We start from the raw sequence: 17628 nt of genomic DNA on the forward strand, positions 1-17628 counted from the left end.
TGCTAAGCTAAACTGTTGGCGTTCTAGGTTATGAACTCTTTGGCATAGCATTTTTTGGGGGACAAGTGTATATGTATGCAGATGTGTGTGTGTATGGGTGTGTGTGTTTTTTATGGAAGTTTTGGTTTATCATATGCAAACATGTTTTTGTTTTAATCCCAGGTGTGGGATATGGGGAATGCTCCAGTTTGTCCACAGCTGATAACTGCCTCATGAGAGGGCGGTGATCTTCCTCAGCTGGGAGCTGCCCTGTGCGGGGCGGCGTGGGGTGGGGGGGTGGGAGTCGGGGTGGGGGGCGCGTGATCTTTACTAATGAGCATAAATGCCAGACCCAGAGGAAGACTGAGAGCTCCGAGAAAGTGCTCCTCGCTGCTTCCTGGTTGTTGATGCAGTTTGACAGGAAGAAGTTGGAGATCTCCTGAAACAAGGAGGATTGGTATTGTTTTTAAAAATTATCTGTATTACCTGTAGGCCCGGCTAGTAATTGATCAAGACACAGACACTTGTTATATTTTAAAATAGTCTTAGTTAACTTGGGGAAGGGCAGCTATCAATCTTTTAAACTATTTTTTATAGTAAGGCCTCAGGTATGGGATCTCTGTTTTAGTCTTATGTCATTTGTTTTTAATAACTTTTATTAAATTATCTGCCATCTATAATTTTATATACTTGTTTACGTTTTTTATCTGGGCCAGATTTTTATCTACATTGGCCATGGTTTTTTTTTTTGTTTTTTTGTTTTTTGTTTTTTTTAATCTAACCTATGGCAGTCTTTTCTTTTTATTTATTTATTTTTTGTGGTAGTTTTTTTCCCCAGGATTCCTCTCTCTCTTAGCCTTACCTATCTCCTTTGTCCTTTCCAGGTGGGATGGCTTTTTATTAAGCAAAAGGTGGGTGACACAGATAGTAAGTTGTAATTAGCATCAAAATACATCAGACCATCCCCCAACATCTCTTCCTTTTCTGTCTAAATAAAAAAGGTCATCTTAAAAATATACAGTAAGTACAATTATAAAAACCAATAGATAAGACTTACATATATAATATCTAATTAAAAGGTATTTGGCAACCTTGTAGAAAATATTATCTATCTTATCTTGGTGAGTTTAAAGTTCTGAAGTGAATCATTATCTATTAAAGCTTGTATTTGTCGACCTAAAAGAATCTATCTAGACATAAAAGTATCTTTAAAATTTTTAAACAACTAAGCTTAATTTTAAAATTAACTATCTGGTTTTTAACCCCATCAGAGACTTGAGAAAGAGTAAATTTAACTACCTGAGTAAAAGGGTTAGCAGCTTTCAAAATGAAAAAATGACAGAGACAGTTTACTGTCTGAACAGACACCCAAAACTCTCTGAACATTGGAGCATCATCTTTAGCCTTTTGGCCCAGTATATCTGACAGACATATTTGTGAAGCAGGAGCCATTGAGGACTTGCTTACTCTGTTTTGGCTGAGTCTAGCCATTGACTCTGCCTGTATCCAGGCTTGTCCATTTTAGGCAGAATTTTGTCTTTGAGAGAAACGAGGACATTTTTGTCTAGTGACTGTTTTGTCACACTTAAAGCCATCTCCACAAGGAGGTTCTTTAATGTTTATCACCTTTTTAACGGAGGCTGGGTGTTGTCAGGAGTTAACCTGTCTTACTGTCAAAGTATCCTTAAAATAATAAAAATTCTGTAGGTCTCTGAGGTTTTTAAAGACCTTATCTATTTTATCATATCTATCTACAGAATCATATCTGTTAAACCTAGCATGTATATTCTTATACTTGAAATGACTATGAATTAATCAACAATTGACTTTTATTACTTAATTATCCTAAACAGCTTATAATAACACTATCAGACTTTTGGAAGTAAACTATGTATTAATTGAGCTGTATGTGCACAATATCTCATAATAGAATAGAAATATAATTTATGAAGAACAATACCAAATTTGAATTTTATTTTAATGTATCAAAATTAAACCTACTTTGTATCAATATATAAAATTTTATATCAGTGAATCAAAATTAACCTTATTTGTGAGTAAAAGGCCTCAAGTTGAGGAGTAGATTTTATAATTTACTTTTTGCTTTATCATCTTTACATATCTCTATACGACCCTTTTATAAGCAGTAATTAACATCAAAATACATTAGGCCATCCCCCAACAGATTAGACTTGCCCCAAGGAACCTGATGACCCTAAACAGCAGGAAGTAACTAAGAATAAAATAAGCCCTTCTCCCCACTAACCTCCTTTCTCTCCTCGTTGGTGTTGGGGTATTGGAAGGGATCAGGGAAGAGAAGAGAGAAAGAGAGATATGGAAAACCAAAATTGAAATTGATTTTTAAAATATACCTACAAGTATGTACACATGTGATGGGGTTAAAGGTCGGTGTCTTCCTTCACCACCCTCCACCTTTCATATTGAGGCAAATACCCTGACTTGAACCCAGAGCTCAGCAATTCAGCTAGTCTGTCCAGACAGCTTGCTGTGGGGATCCCTTGTCTCTGCCTCCCACACACTGGGATTACACTTATGAGAGTTCTGAGGACTCAAACTCCAGTGTGTATGTGTGTGTGTAACACTTTATTCAGTCTATAAATGCATGAATTTCTTAAATTATGTTTTAATCTCAAAGCACTAGTTCCCCTAAACATCAGAACATAGTGATTTAATACCTGAAAGGGTTGTGAACAGGAAAGATTTCCCAAACATTTACCTGAAACATGTTTATGTTTTAGTTCTGTTCAACTAGTATTGCTCTCTGCACCGAAAATACCAAGATGAACGAGAGACACCATTGGTAGCCACAAGATCTGGGAGGGAAAACAAACACAACAGCTGCTGATGAGGGGACTCAAGATGCTGCCTGGACACTTGGCAGTTATTCTATTGGCTGTGAGCTGTGTCAGGGATTCAGGTAAGTCCTTGCTGAATAAGGACCGCTTATCTGAAAACTGAAGGTTAAAAAAGCAGTCAGTAGGTGAAAGGAGAGAAGAACATTCTAGAGAGAGGGAACAGCATGAGTGAGAGCTTCATGCGCACATGCACGTGTGCACACACACACAGAGGAAGGGAGAGAGGGAGGGGGAGGGAGGGAGGGAGAAGGAGAGGGAGGGGAGAGGGAGAAGGGCTGGATGGAAGTTCTATGATCTATAAGCTGAATGTGCTGGCTCCTAGCAAGCATGGTGGAATGTGCTAGGAGATGGAGTAAAAAAGGCAGCCAGCCTAGACCCAGAGAGCCTAGGAAGTTAGATGGAAGATTTGGGCCAGGGCCCAGGGACAGTTGGAAGCCACTGAGAGGTTTAAACACAGTGGAAGAAAATGATGGATTTGCATGAAAAATAAATCTCTTGGCTGTAGGTTGGAAGAGGACTGGAGGAAGAGCTGTGGGTTATGGGAGACAGGAGATGTCTGTCATGCGGATTAAATTTACAAATGTTTGCTTAGGGAAAATATGAAATGAGCTAAAAATTAGATTAAAATGCGTAATCTTGTGCTCTTTTTCAGCCTTAGTTTTGTTTCTTTGAATGAAATAGATTTCTGACAGCTTTGGAGACCTAGCCAGGGGCATGAATCAATCAATGGGTAGTAACCGAACACTACCTATGTGCCAATCACAATATAAAATATGGTGTTGGGACATGTAAGCTGGCTCAGAGGATGTGTTAGCAGGTAAAGGCACATGCTGCCAAGCCTAAAATCCTGAGGTTGATGTGCAGGACACACATAGTGGAAGTAAAGAACTAATTCGTGTAAGTCACCCTCTCATCTTCACATGCATCCCATGGCACACACATGCACACAAACAAAAAACAAACATATAACACAACATTGTGCTTGGATGCTCTGGCAGAACCTTGGAAGGCTTGGTCCGTGAACACAAGAGACTAATATCTGAGTAATAGGAATAAACAAAGCTGAGCATTCAGGGCATACGTGGCTAAGAATAGAGCCGCAAGCCCCTCACAAGGAGGATTAAATTTCATTCTGTGCAACAGGCTGGGCTTGAGTGGAGTTTTTGAGGGACCCTGGGAGTTGAGCTCTTGTGGGAGCACACTGCATTTCAGGGGTGGTGTGGCATGTGAGTGGTAGATGTGTTGCCAAGGCAGGTGGCATTAGTTCAGAAGGGGCCCGGGAAGGATGGAGATTGAGGGGGTATTTCTCAGAGTGGGGAGTGCTGGGCTTCTCTCATTCTTAACGCTTACTCCATAACTCAGGCACCGTACTTGACAGAATATCACCACCTCCTCAAGAAGTTTAAGATTACATGTATCAGAAGTGGGTCATTCTAAAATTCCTATCCTGAGACCCAAAGTCGCTGTCCCTTGGCATGGAGACGGTCTGCTCTTGTGCAGCGGAGTATGGCTGGGAAGGGAACATTTGGCTGTGAGTTATCCTCAGTCTCAAGTTCACGTTGCTTCTTGACAGCCACTTCCTACCATTCTGGGCAGAAGTTGAGGGCATAGTGTGGAAACTCTCCCGCACCAGATGGTCTGATGTGGACCAGACTTGAGAGAAGACAGGTGGGTGCCAGTGGGAGATAGAGTGTGTTAGGTTGAGGAGACTGTGTAAGGATGCCAAGATGATACAAGGAGCCTGTCTGCTTCTCCTTCTGAAGACACAGGTCCACAGGGTAAGTCCAAGGGGGTGTGATAGATGGTAGAACACTTCCAAATTGGAAGGTTCTTTGTAGATGCTTATGGGCTTGGGGCAGCCAAAGATGTAGAGACACCAAAGACAACTAAGGGACCCCACCAAGTCCATTTTAATGGGAGTTGGATCTCTTCTTTTTGAGGGAGGATCTTATCGAGCTTGGGACGGCTTCAAATCTACTATGTAGCCAAGGATGGCCATGAAGTCCGCTCTTTCTCTCTCCATCTCCCAGGTGCTAGATTAAAAGTGTGTGTGACTATGCGTTATACAGTGCTAGGGATCAAATCCAGGGACCTATGAATGCTGGGAAAGTGAGCCACATGCCTGTCTCTGGGCCTTTTTTTTTTTTTTTTAATATTTTGGGAATCTGCTCAATAAAACGTATCTAAACAATACCAAAATTTCAATGATAGAAATGAATTGAACATCTTTATCATTTGAATGGCCTTTTCACAGCGTGGTCTTTTGGTCCTTGCTTCCAGGCTTATAAATATGTCTCTTGAGACAGAGGAGGGTCACAGCATGGCAGCACTGGGTCCCAAGACCTGCACAATGTGCACAGATCAGACAAATCCCTGCTGGGGTTGCTGTGGGCAAGTGTAATGAGCACTTGTCAGAGAGCTGCCAGCAGGAGTAAGAACAATGGGATAGTGTGCATGCTGGCTGAGGGGCCTGTGGAGGTGACAGTCCATTGGGGCTGTGGAGACATGTTTGTCTAGGCAGGAAGCCATGTGAGACCCCAAGCCAACTCAACTCTGGCATATAGCCTAACCACACCATCAGCAGATCCCTTGGACTCATTAAGGAGGGCAGGAGTTGTGGATGGGCATCCATCCCATCCCCATCCCTTTTAGCACTGTGGATTTCTTCTGTTTCCTGGTTGGGATTGAGAGCACCCTTCAGTCCCAGGAAAATTCTCTACTATGTTTAGGCAACTTGGATGTCTTGGTTTCCTCAGGAACTCAACTATCTGGGAGCCAGATTTTTCTGAGGCAGAGACACTAAATTCTGATAAAATTGGGTGGGGAGGGGAGGAGGGAGGGAAGGAGGGAGAGAGAGAGAGAGAGAGAGAGAGAGAGAGAGAGAGAGAGAGAGAGAGAGAGAGAGAGAGAGAGAATATGAATGAGTGAGCGGGCACACATATAGGCTCTTCATTGATATGAACCAAATGAAAGATTCTGAGTATGCCAGGTTCTTCCACTGTGATCACACTACTTTTGAGATATCAGGGTTAGAACTGTGTCTTGGTGAGTGAGTGTAGTCTTATCACCAGGTGATACCATCTTGAGAGTCATTTAAGGACAAGGCACACTTCTTAGACCAGACACAGGGATACGCACAGATATCTGAGGAGAATGTCAGGGTGAGTCCATGTGAGCATAAACAGTAGAAATGAGGAGTTAGGGGGAACTGGGCCAGTTATTCAACATTAATTATAATTCCGTATATGGAAAGGATGGGAGCTGCAGTGCACAAGGAATGAGCTAGGCCTTGTTTCTGTGACTTCTTCCCTGTGCCTCATATTCTTGGGCATGCTCTTAGAATAAGCTTCCTAGGTTGGGTTTTAGTGATAAAATGACAATGATTGGACAGACTCTTTTCTATTTTACATATTACATCAGCCTGCTGAAAAACTCTCATCTCTGCTTTACACATGGAGAGGTTGTAGCACAGGGTGTTGAACACTTCCTCAAGGGTCAGTTATACTTTCTAAAGCTTGCATTTGAACCCTGAATCTGATTCCACAGGTCAGGTTCCTAACTATTTTTTAATGGAACCTTTTAGGCAGTACCAGCTGACCTCAACTATGTTGAGTGTTGCTCAGAGGAAGGGGGCAACAGGCTTCAAGTCTGAGAGAAGCTTAATAGAAAAGAGGTGACAGAGCTCCTGGCATGACAGCGTGAGATGGCACCCGAGGACATGTCCTTCCTCCTTAACCTCTTATTTCCATGCTTGACCTTGGACATTGGTTTTTCATTAGTAACTGAGAATCCTTCCTTCGTGGATTCTCTTTGCAGCCTCTTTCCAGCCATCTCTAAGGCTAGCAGTGGGTAATGAGATTGTCTTCAGAGATTGATGGTACCTGTAAGACTAGAGTAGGAAAATCTCCAAATACTACTGGCCCTCAGTGACAGTGGTGATTGGCTACAGGGTCTCTCTGGATACTAAAATCCATTAATGCTTGAGTCCTTCTGTAGAAGGGTATAAGATTCATATGTAATGTATACACTTTCTCCATATGCTTCAAATCATCACTAGACACTTAAAATACCGGATGCCTTGTGTTCTTGTGTCATGACAAGAAAAGGTCCATATGCACTAATTATAGGCATAACACTTCTTTCTAAATTTTTTTGTAATGCTTTCAATCTGGTTGACTACTGCATCCGCATGTTACTGAGCCCATGGAAATGCACATACTGACAGTGTGCATTTCTCAGACAGCCACATCCCAGCATCCATACTTAGTGGTCACCTGGTTTAATATGTACTTCATGGGTGTCCATGGGATACCGTGTCCCACACTCAACTAATGTTGCTGCCCAAGGGTGTTTGGAGGCCTGGATAGGAGCAGATATTTGAATGTCGTGCCATTTGCTCTGATTTATCTAATCAGTTGGAGCTGACATGGTAGCCTCTGGTGGGTGGGGACGTGTGGCTGCCTTGGTTAGATTATGCACCTCATTGAAATTTAAAAGCCATGAATTACTCACCTGGTGTCGTGACCCCTGTGTGACTGTAAGAGAGTTCCATGAGAACAGTGGAGAGGGGAGAGCTAGCTAGCATCAGCCCACAGTGGTGTCTTACACCAGTGGTCTTTGTACTTGCTGTCGATATGTACACTTGTGAATCTGGGTGCCTGTGTAACAAAATCTGTTATCATTTTGTTGTATCTTTCAGTGGTCCAGGCAGGACTGTCCTCAGGAACCAGGCTCAAACCCATTCGTGGGATTAGAATAACAATATGCTTATTCTTTGTCTGCACTGTTGTTCTGCTTTGTACACGTTAAGCCATCTAATCCTTTAATGAAGTCCGATAATATAGGTATCCCGAGGTGATAAGACTGACGGAGGCATTTGGTACACAGGTCTGAAGTCCTAACCACCAAGCTCTGTGGCCGCACCTTAGGCTAGGATGTCTGTCTTCCCAAAGCTCGGAGCCCAGAAGTGATGGCTGAAAGAGTCTAGCCAGGCTTTGCTTTCTGAAAAAGACAGATAAGCGCTCTGAAGAAAGAGATGAGGTAATGATTCTCAAATATGATCACTGGACCAGGAAAACTAGCAGTCCCTTAGAACTTGTTAAAATGCCAATCATCCGGCCCTGGGTCCACTTGCTAAGTCAGGGATTCCGGGGGTGGTGACTCCGTTGCACTGGAGACTGGAACCAAAGGGAGGGCAAGTTCTGGGACCATTTCTGCTTGCACTTTCCCCCTTGAATTTCAAAGAAATAGCCTGTCTAAGCTGCATCTGCGCTTTCCCAAGTGACCCTGAAGTCTTTGGAGAAAAAGGGAGAGCAGAGGTAAACAGAGCCCTGTTAAACACTTAGCTTCATGACCCCAGAACTCCAGCCCACCCCTCATCCCAAGAAGTCTGAAAGGCTGAAAAGCTCACCATCCCTCGCTCTGTCTCTACCCTGGGTCTCTTTGCTCAGTTTCTCCTTTTCACTGTGAGGATATTCAAGGGATGCTTGTTGAATCTGTTGGACACAGAGTACCCTGCCTTGATGACATTGATATCTTTTATTTGTATCTATAACAGAAAAAATTTTAAAATGCTGTTCTAGAATTGTGCCCAAGATGTTATTTTGAGGGTGTGTCCTCCCTCCGCTGCTTTCCTTGTTGAATGAATGTAAACGCCGTAGAGTCAGGATAGTATTACTATGCAGTGCTGTGTCCCCAATACCAAATACAGGTAGGTGACCATAGAAGAGCATTGGACACATAACTGGTGGATGGGTGAGTAGAGCCATGAAAGTGTGAATGGATGACTAAGTGGATGGATAAGCCATCTACTGTCTGAGGTAGTCTGTTGTGGGGAAATAGTGTGACATGGTCGTTGGCAGCTGTGCGGTCAGCGCTCTTTAGATCCCTGCTCCCCTCTTTTATGAACAATGTACATGGGCCAAGTTTCTTAACTTCATTATGTCTGATTATAGATACGCTAGAAGAGGCTAATGCTTAAGAAAATGAACTAGCATGTGCAGAGCACATAGAATAGTTCCCAATATATAATAGGAGCCCTAGAAACCTTCTCTATATTGGGTTTGGGAGCTAAAACGTGGACTTCTTAGAGTTGTTTGACCTCCACTCCCCCACTTTACTTATCCTGTCCCCTAGCAGCATGCCTGTGTCTGTCTGTGGAACGTGTACTAAGGGTGATTTAGTTTTAGGGGAAAAAGTACTCATGTCAATTAACTGCTGTGTGTCTGTGTATCACTTTCATGGATGTCTGTCTCACAATTGAAGGCACATGGCTCAAATGAAAAGCTTTCATATTTGTTATTAATAAAAAAAACAGTAACGATAGTAAATGGCACAATCTATAGAGCCTTTTTTTGGGTGGTAGGTATTGTATGTTTAGTGGCCAAGACAATAGATCTCATAAACACAGGTAGTGAGTGATCTTAGTATTCGGCTTTGTTTCTGGGTTTACAAAGGCCATCCAGGCTTGGCTCACTTCATTAACACATATTCATGTTAGCATGGCCAATTAACACCATGTAGCATTTCTACTTAATTGAATGAATTGCTTTGTTTTAGGAGGTGCTTTTTTTCCCCTTTGGAATTTAAAGATACCTATATTTTGAGTTTTGTTTTTTTAGTTTCATTTTCACGGTTTTCTTCCTCCTCTTACCTTTCTGTTTTTGTCCTTTCCATACTATCTCGTTCACTCATCCCTCCACTCACCGTTTCGAGTTGCTGTCCTCTTAGTCTAAAACAAACATGTAGCTTCCAGCTCTCCACCTGCACCTGCGACTGAAAGCTCCTCAGGAGCTTGGCTCATATGCAAATCTACTTGTCCTCACATGCTGGAACCTTTGCCTTTTGGTAGTAAACTGGCCCTTTGTTCACAAGGAAATGGACTTTGCTTTTATTGCAACTCCCATTTTCATAGTATTTGGGCACAAATTACAAAATATACCTGGTAAAAATCTGAGTCACTGGAGGGCTTGGCCTTTCAGAAAGAAGTTTCCTTTGTGCATCTTCAGATGGATGGGTGGTTGACAAGAATTACTCTATTGGACAAGCTACCTTCACCTCACTCCTGAGAGCCTTCAGCCCATGGGCCACAAGGTGTTAGGCTGTTTCACCATCAATCTAGGGAAATTCTCTTAATACTACCTAGAGAAGTCAAAAGGCAGAGAGGTCTGAGTCTGTGGGTCACCAGGTCAGTATTCCTTAGGGCCACTATAAGAATGAGATAGTGTCTGAGAGCAGAGCATCCATGGGGCCAAGTTTTCTTGGACAAGAGATAATAGCAACGTGTTATTTAGACAAAGGAATATTCCATGCCGTGCTTAAGCTGGAGGGTTTGGTTTTCACACTTTTTATATTTTCATTTTTTTGAGAATTTCATACAATTTATAGTCTTCAACTTTCCCAGTTCCTTCCAGATTGTCCCTCACCTCCCTACCCAGACAAATTCATATTCTTTCTGTCTCTTAGAAATCCAAACACAAAACAAACTACAATCCCTGTAGAAAACCCATGGAGTATGATTTGTGTTGGCCAACTCTTCCTGAGCATGGGGCCTGGCCTGGAGTGTGGTTGATGTGCCCAGTGTCACTCCATTGAAAACAATTGAGTTATTTTCTCTCCCACCAGCTATCAATTTCAAATAACTTCCTGGCTAGAGATGAGGTTTTGTGCCTACTTCTCCTCTGTGCTGGGATTCTGTCTGCTCTGAACTTGTGTAGGCTATGTGCATGCTGTCATGGTTTCTGTGAGTTACTATGTGCATCAACCCCATTGTGTTTGAAAACCCTGATTATTTGAAATTGCTTACCACCTCTGGCTCTTTCTGCTGCCACCTCTGGTCCCTCAGCCTTGATGGGAGGATTATGATGGAGACATCCCACTTAGGGATGAGGAGTCCATGGTCTCTCACATTGTATTAGAGTTCTCTAAAGAAGAGAACTGTTATATGTATCTTATATAATTAAATACTGTTATGTACATTATATATATGACATATAATGGGACATACATACATACATACATACATACATACATACATACATACATAAGGGATTTATTTGAGTGGTTTACACTCTGGTCTGAGAAGGACAACAATTGCTGTTGGCCTATGTTCCTCTCCTAAAGGAAGGGTAATGATCTAGGAGTTGTTTAGTTCACAAGACTAGATGTCTCAGCATTCCCAATCTGATGTTGGAGTCCCAGGGAGGTCCTAGAGGGCTATCAGTTTTCAGCCCATGTTGGAATCTCAAGTAGGTTCTAACACCAGGGAAGGAATAGGTCAGGATGCATCAAATTGTCAGTGAGAGCGAGGGCAAGCAGGAAGAAAGCACACACTTCCTTATCCCATGTCCTTGTATATGGGCTGCTACCAGATTATATGGGCCCAGAATTAGGGTGAGTCTTTGACCTCGGATAGTCCAACCAAGAAAAACGTCTCTCAGTGCACACAGCTATTTGAGTTTCAGTTGTTTCCAACTGTGCTCAAGTTGACAACCAAGGTTAGCCTCCCGTGCTCTGTACATTGTCTCTGTACTAATTACCATCTGCTGTAAGATGAAGCTTCTCTGGGAAGTGTGGAGTGATGGTAGGATCTAAGGATGTAACAATGTATCATTAGCATTTTTTTTGCCATGTTCATTTAGGAAGATAACAGTAAGGTTTCCCCTAGAGTCTATGACCTATCTATCAGGTCTTTTAAGGACGTTCTAGTAAAATGCAGAAGACTTGAAAGAAGATGGATTAAAAAAAAAAATAGATCTTGAGACAAAAGGACCAATTTTGGTTGTCTAGGTTAGTAATTTCCAAATGTCAAAACAATGCTACCTGACAGATTTGTTTAAAAGGCAAAGCACGCGTGCATGTGAACACGAACACACACACACACACACACACACACACACACACACACACACACACATGCACACACACCCTAACTCTCCTAAACCTGTCCGTGGACTTTTACTCTGGCCTACTTCGTTACTTACTGAGTTAGATTCTCTGAATGGAGCTCATGAGTAGCTCTCTATAATAAATATCCCATGTAATTTTAATGGGAACCATTATGTTAAAAAATATTTTTTATATTTTATATTAGGTATATCAGTGTTTTGTTTGCATGTATGGATGTGTACAACGTGTGTGCCTGGAATCTTCAAAGTTCAGAAAGGATGTCAAATCTCTTAGAACTGTAGCTACAGGTGACTGTAAGCCACCATGTGGGTGCTGGGAACCGAACTGAGGTCCTCTGGAAGAGCAGGAAGTCCTCTTAACTGCTAAGGCACCTCTTCATCTCGTAAGAAATAAAGCTACAGTTTTCACACTGATGTGAACATGAGAACTCTATTTTCCTTGTCATAGCAGCCCCACTGTCCAGCACAGTTTGCGCCCAATTAGCATATGCAGAAATATCTTTGGAGATGCTTCTTGAAGTTGGCCATTGGTTGTGCAGAGTTGGAAGAAGGCACTGTTGGTGACACGGCAAAAATATCAAACAAAGCTCGTTATTCAGTGGTGGGTGGTCAAACAATATGCTAAAAATGTGTCTTTCTGGAGTGAAAGAACCACCTAGTGGGCAGAATAGCCAGGGGCCTTTCTGTTTGGCAAAGGCTACCCAGTAGGCGCATCAAAGAGAAAAGCGACCAGGCTGTCTAGACTGCCCCCACAGTCATTTACGGCATACTTGTATCACAGATAACAAAGCCATGCGGCCCTTGATTTTCTCATCCACAAATTGGGACATGGACATTTACCAGATGTCTGTGTCGATGGAAAATTTTCACTGTGGCTAGGGGCCATCTGTCTAGTGCCAGGAGCCGTTCAAGAACAGCCATAAAGAGAGTTGGGCACTCTCCAGCTTGCCACAGAGGCCAGACTGTTGTACACAATAAAGCCTGTGCATCTGAACACTGGCTCCAGTCCAGACCACGTGGTCGATTCACTCACCATTTGGTTAGGGGTATGTGATTTCCTTTTTCTATAGCGCCTGATTGTAATGTCCAATTATTTGAGGTGTGACTATACAGGAAATCCCAACCACTAAATCCATTTTTAGATAAGGACCCGCCGTCCAGCTGTCAGCCATATTTGTAGATGATTGCCGAGAACTTGAAGAGATGAGGTACGGTCTGAATCTGGCTGCTGTTTTTTTGATAAGGGCAACGGGACCTGTTCTTCTCTTGGCAGAGAAGAAATTGGCAAAGCTTGAATGGTTCCCTGGTATGCATGAGTTTGGGGAAAAAGGAAATTGGTTGACACAGTTGGAATCTGACGATGCAGTCAGTGTGGATGGAGGATTCTACACTAAGCTGTTGCACTTATTTGTTGAGATGGTTGCTTTGTTTCCATTTGGAAGAAGAAACCGGGACTATGAGAGCATGAACAACGCCTAGCTCTCCAATACTTGCAGTACAGCCAGACGGCAAACCAGGCTCTCCAACTCAACAGAAGCATTTCACTATACTCTTTAGCCTTCCCCATTGGAAAACTACACAGCAGAATGAAGTAACAGTCACTAGGAGAGGCGGGCTTAGCCCTCTCAGTATAGAAAAGACTGTAGGAGAGTTCTCAGAGACGGCAATGGAGTGAGTCCCTTATCCCAGCTGGGACTTTGGTATTTCATATATTTTAAAATGTGATATCATAGTACTTCTCCTCTTAAGTAAGTAGAGGGTCTTAACCATAGAGTCTCACAAAGTGTACTGACTGTCTCCCAAGAAAAACACATAACATTTTATATGAGAAATCTGTGGACACTCTTTAAAATTATCCTGGGTCTACCTACCTCAGTATCCACCTCCAAAGTCAGCACATCTCTCTCTATAGATAGGATTTTGACAAATTTCCAGCCACGCACAGTTTTCCCAGTCTAGGGATTACTAAATGTGTGGGCTGTCAGTTATTTTAATGTCTACTCCGCTAATATTTACATTGGTAACAAATCTTATATTAAAAAGTCATTTTGGAACCCTATGGAGAAAAAAAAAGTCATTTTGATTTTCTGTTTATCAACATTATTTCATGGTTATATGATATTGATAATTTTTGTTTTGCTTATTATTATATTTCTAAGGTGTGACTATGTGGTATAGTTTACATATTTATTGTATTCAATATTTGTTTCTGAGAATTATAGATAAAAATGTTTGGAAATGAATCTCATATAATAGACCAAGTTTTTATTGAAAATAATTTGTATTTCTCTATTATGTATATTATTATTCTAGATTTTATTATTTTTTATCAGGTTAAGGAAATTTTCTTCTACTTTAATTTTCTAAGAATTATTTTTAAAATCATAATAACATATTAGACTTTATAAAATTTACTTTATACATTAGCTAATTTTATGATTTTTCTCTTATGATTCAACAGTGTGATAAGTTACATTGATAAGCTATTTAAAAGAAAACTAGATGATACAAGTTTCAGAATATTTTTATCTTATTTTTGGTTGTGAGCCTAGCCTTTAATGGCTGAGTCATCTCTCCAGCCCTATAGTTTATCTTATTTTTATTTGAAAACTTCCTGTCAGTCTTTTTTGATCATAACTATGGCATTATATTGTTAGATTTTCTAAAATATTCAAATTAATCTAGAAATTTCTTTTAATTAGTGAACATAATTTCATATTCATTATAGTTTCTTCACTACTAGAACTTACCATCTTCTGTTTTTTTTTTGTTTCCTATATTTAAAAAATATCCTTTTCTTATTTTCCATAGAGATGTCCAAATTTATCCAGCCTAAAAGATAAAACATTCTATTTCTGATCTCATACGAAGAATGGAGGTGGGCCCCCTTACTTTAAGGTTGTGGTGAGGTCTCTTTTCTGAATTGAGCTATTAAGTTTATTTATCTTCTTCAAGTTGAGCATCCTCATCTCAAAACCTCCAATCCAAGATGTCCACAGATCCCAAACATTTTGAATGCTGATGGTACCACAAGTGGAAAAATGTCATACCTGAATTCTTGTGACAGTACAAGTACAGACACACTACAAATTTTGCCTAGAATTACCTTTAGGGTCTATGTAAGGCATTAATGGATGTGGGCTTCACCTCAAGATAGTTTGTTGCAATGTGCCAGTGTTCCAAAATCTGGGAAGAATCCGACATTTTGAAATGCTTCTGGTCCCACAGATCTCAGATGAGGCAGGCTGGGCCTCTCTGTACAATTAAGTGTCCTGCTGAGTTCTAGGACCACACAAAACAGCATTAGATACAAGATACGATTAATATAAATTTTATTCTTTGAACTTGTGCAAGTGTGCTGGCATTTGGTTCTTTTCCCTGTCTTAAGAATGTCTCTGTAATAGACGTGATCCAGGTATGTGACGGCCTTTTGTTCTAACATTTCCGGCAGCATCCTCCCAAGTAGTGCTTTCTATTTCAATACTTCCTCCAAGAGCAATTTTAATGTGGGGCTCTGTAGGCACCAAGATATTTTTTGTTATGCTAAAATGATTTGAGTGACAGTTCAGTTTGCTTTAAAGAGACAGGTTCAGCGTTCTGTGTTCACTTTAGTATTTTACACGCACATTTCCTCTTTGTCTGAATCTATAATTTCACCGTGAGGAAGTAAACTGCCGTAGCAAGTAGTTATTTACATTGCTTTGTGGAGCTCGTTACGCTAGCCAGTATAGAGACGAATCAGAAAAACAAAACAAAACAAAACAAAAAACAGAAACAAACAAAAAAGCAACCCAATTTTATGGCATTGGAACAAAACAACCAATATATGAGTAACAACATAGGAAACGTCCGTCTGTTCCCTCCTTAGGAGTCTGAGGCATCTGGAGAATGCTTCATTTTATAAGCCCAGAAGCCCAGATGAGAACAGTTAAGGGGACTCAGCCAGTGAGTGGCAGAGCATTGATGGGAAATGCATATATCTCCTACAGCCAAGCCAGGCCTGTTGGGTAGAAACTTCTCAGTGAGGCTCAAGGCTCTGTGACACTGCCACCTGCTAGGCTAGGCTGGCTTGTGGCATGTAGTCCCTTGAGCAGGTCCCCTTCATCATGCTGAGCTCAGGGGGTTTTGAGTACGGGCTGATGATCTGTCTAGGAGGGAATGTTATCTGTTGAGTTATTTTACTGTGTGACCGGTGTTTGTCCTCAAGCCCACCACCCATTAGAAGTGCAATCTATAACTTCTGTAGGTGACGTCTCACTTGAGAGTTAGCATGCTTTTGGTCTCATGTAATGCACAAAGAATAATGCCTTCCTGAGGTGCCTCCAGAGTCATGTGACACTTTACCCATCACGTAAACAACAGACAAGAGGGGGGGGGGGACTGGTAATTTCGAGGCCAGGTCGCTTGGTGAGTCACAAAATTCTTTCACCTGCCAAAGTGCCATTTCAGTGGGATCTTGATCAAACAAGAGGGGTGGGTGGGTGGTGTACTCTTCAGCTGAGGAAGAGGAGAAAAGACCAAGGAGGTGAGGCCAGTTGGTTAAAATGAGAGGTCTAGGGGAGGAGACTAGGGCAGAGGAGGGAGGGAGGGAGGGAGGGAGGGAGGGAGGGAGGGAGTCGGAAGATATAAGCAAGGGAATAACAATCAGGATGTAATCTGAATACATTATAATGACTTAAAATAATAATTCAGACAATACAAGGTATTTAATCAATTATCTTAATTAACCTGCCAATAGATAATGGAAGTAATTATTTAAGAAAAGGAACCAGACTTTCAAATAGGCAGCTCCGAGGAAGCCATGCATTTCAGGGTAACTGCACTAAAAACAAAGGCTCTCACTAGCAAGAGTGGCTTGTGTTTTTTCCGAGCAGTCCTTTGTGCAACACTGTCATGGATTCTGAACATTTCTTTTAAATATGGCTTTAACAAACTTATTGTTGTTGTTGTTTTCAGTTTTGAAGAATGACACAAACTAAATACCAGGAAGAAGAACCCAACATGGAAAAAATATGCATGCATCTGGAGAGAGGAAGGCTCATGGTGAAAAAAAAAAAAAGCTCTGGGGCTAACGAGGGAGGAAGAAGACTCTTTTTGGCGGTAGTAGAGCTTGGACCCAGGCTTACACCACCAGGCAGGTGCTGCATCACTGCGCTGTTGTCCTTTAGGTGAAGGCTTTTAAAGCTGGAGAGTGGTTGGTTCAGACCCAGGACTTATGAGATCATCCTGAGACGCTGTGGAAGGCAAAACATTAAGTTTTCTGGACCACCCCGGGGATCATAACCAAATGATCTTGACCCCCCAGAATAATTAGGTTTCAGGGATGGAGCATGTGAGCGCGTGGATTTCAGATACACAGCAGCAGGGTGTAGCCTCATTCTGTAAGCCCTGCAGAAGGTGAATCCTTGACTCTTTCTTTGAGAAGCTATTAGTCAGATTAGGGACCTAAGAGAGAAGCCTGGTACTCTTAAATCCACAAGTCACTTTTCAGAAATCGGCTCCAGCTTCATTTATGAAGCCGGAGTATCTCCCTTTTTTTTTTTTTACCCCCCTTTGGGTGAACGGGCTCCCTTCTCTTTAGACGTATCAACTATCTGAACCAGTGACCCCTAAATTTAAACACTATTATGTCTTGCCATTTTGCTGTGGACTGGGGCAAGGGGAGGAGCCGTTAAGTTTCACAGTGGAATAAACAGAAAAGCAACACTAAAAGAATGAGGAGGCTGTTTAGTGAGGCTTGAAGGGGAGGGCAGGTGTTTCCTCCCATGTTGAGAATAGTGACCCCTGGGAATCACATTTCCCGTTGAGCGGGGCACCCATGGTGAGGCGAGTCCTGTAAATGGTTCTATAGTATGGAACTGTGTGTG

The 17628-nt window shown here is 41.7% G+C and overlaps 1 long non-coding RNA gene across 1 annotated transcript; it reads left to right on the forward strand.

Moving 5' to 3' along the window:
• The first annotated feature begins 382 nt into the window (after positions 1-382).
• On the forward strand, positions 383-16887 carry LOC311597754. Its single transcript, XR_014779339.1, has 3 exons — positions 383-436; positions 2739-2917; positions 16718-16887. It is a non-coding gene; the product is annotated as an uncharacterized lncRNA (long non-coding RNA).
• The last annotated feature ends 741 nt before the right edge of the window (positions 16888-17628 follow it).

The sequence above is a fragment of the Acomys minous genome, assembly GCF_964271855.1.
Source record: "Acomys minous genome assembly, chromosome: 5".
Classification (NCBI taxonomy): domain Eukaryota; kingdom Metazoa; phylum Chordata; class Mammalia; order Rodentia; family Muridae; genus Acomys; species Acomys minous.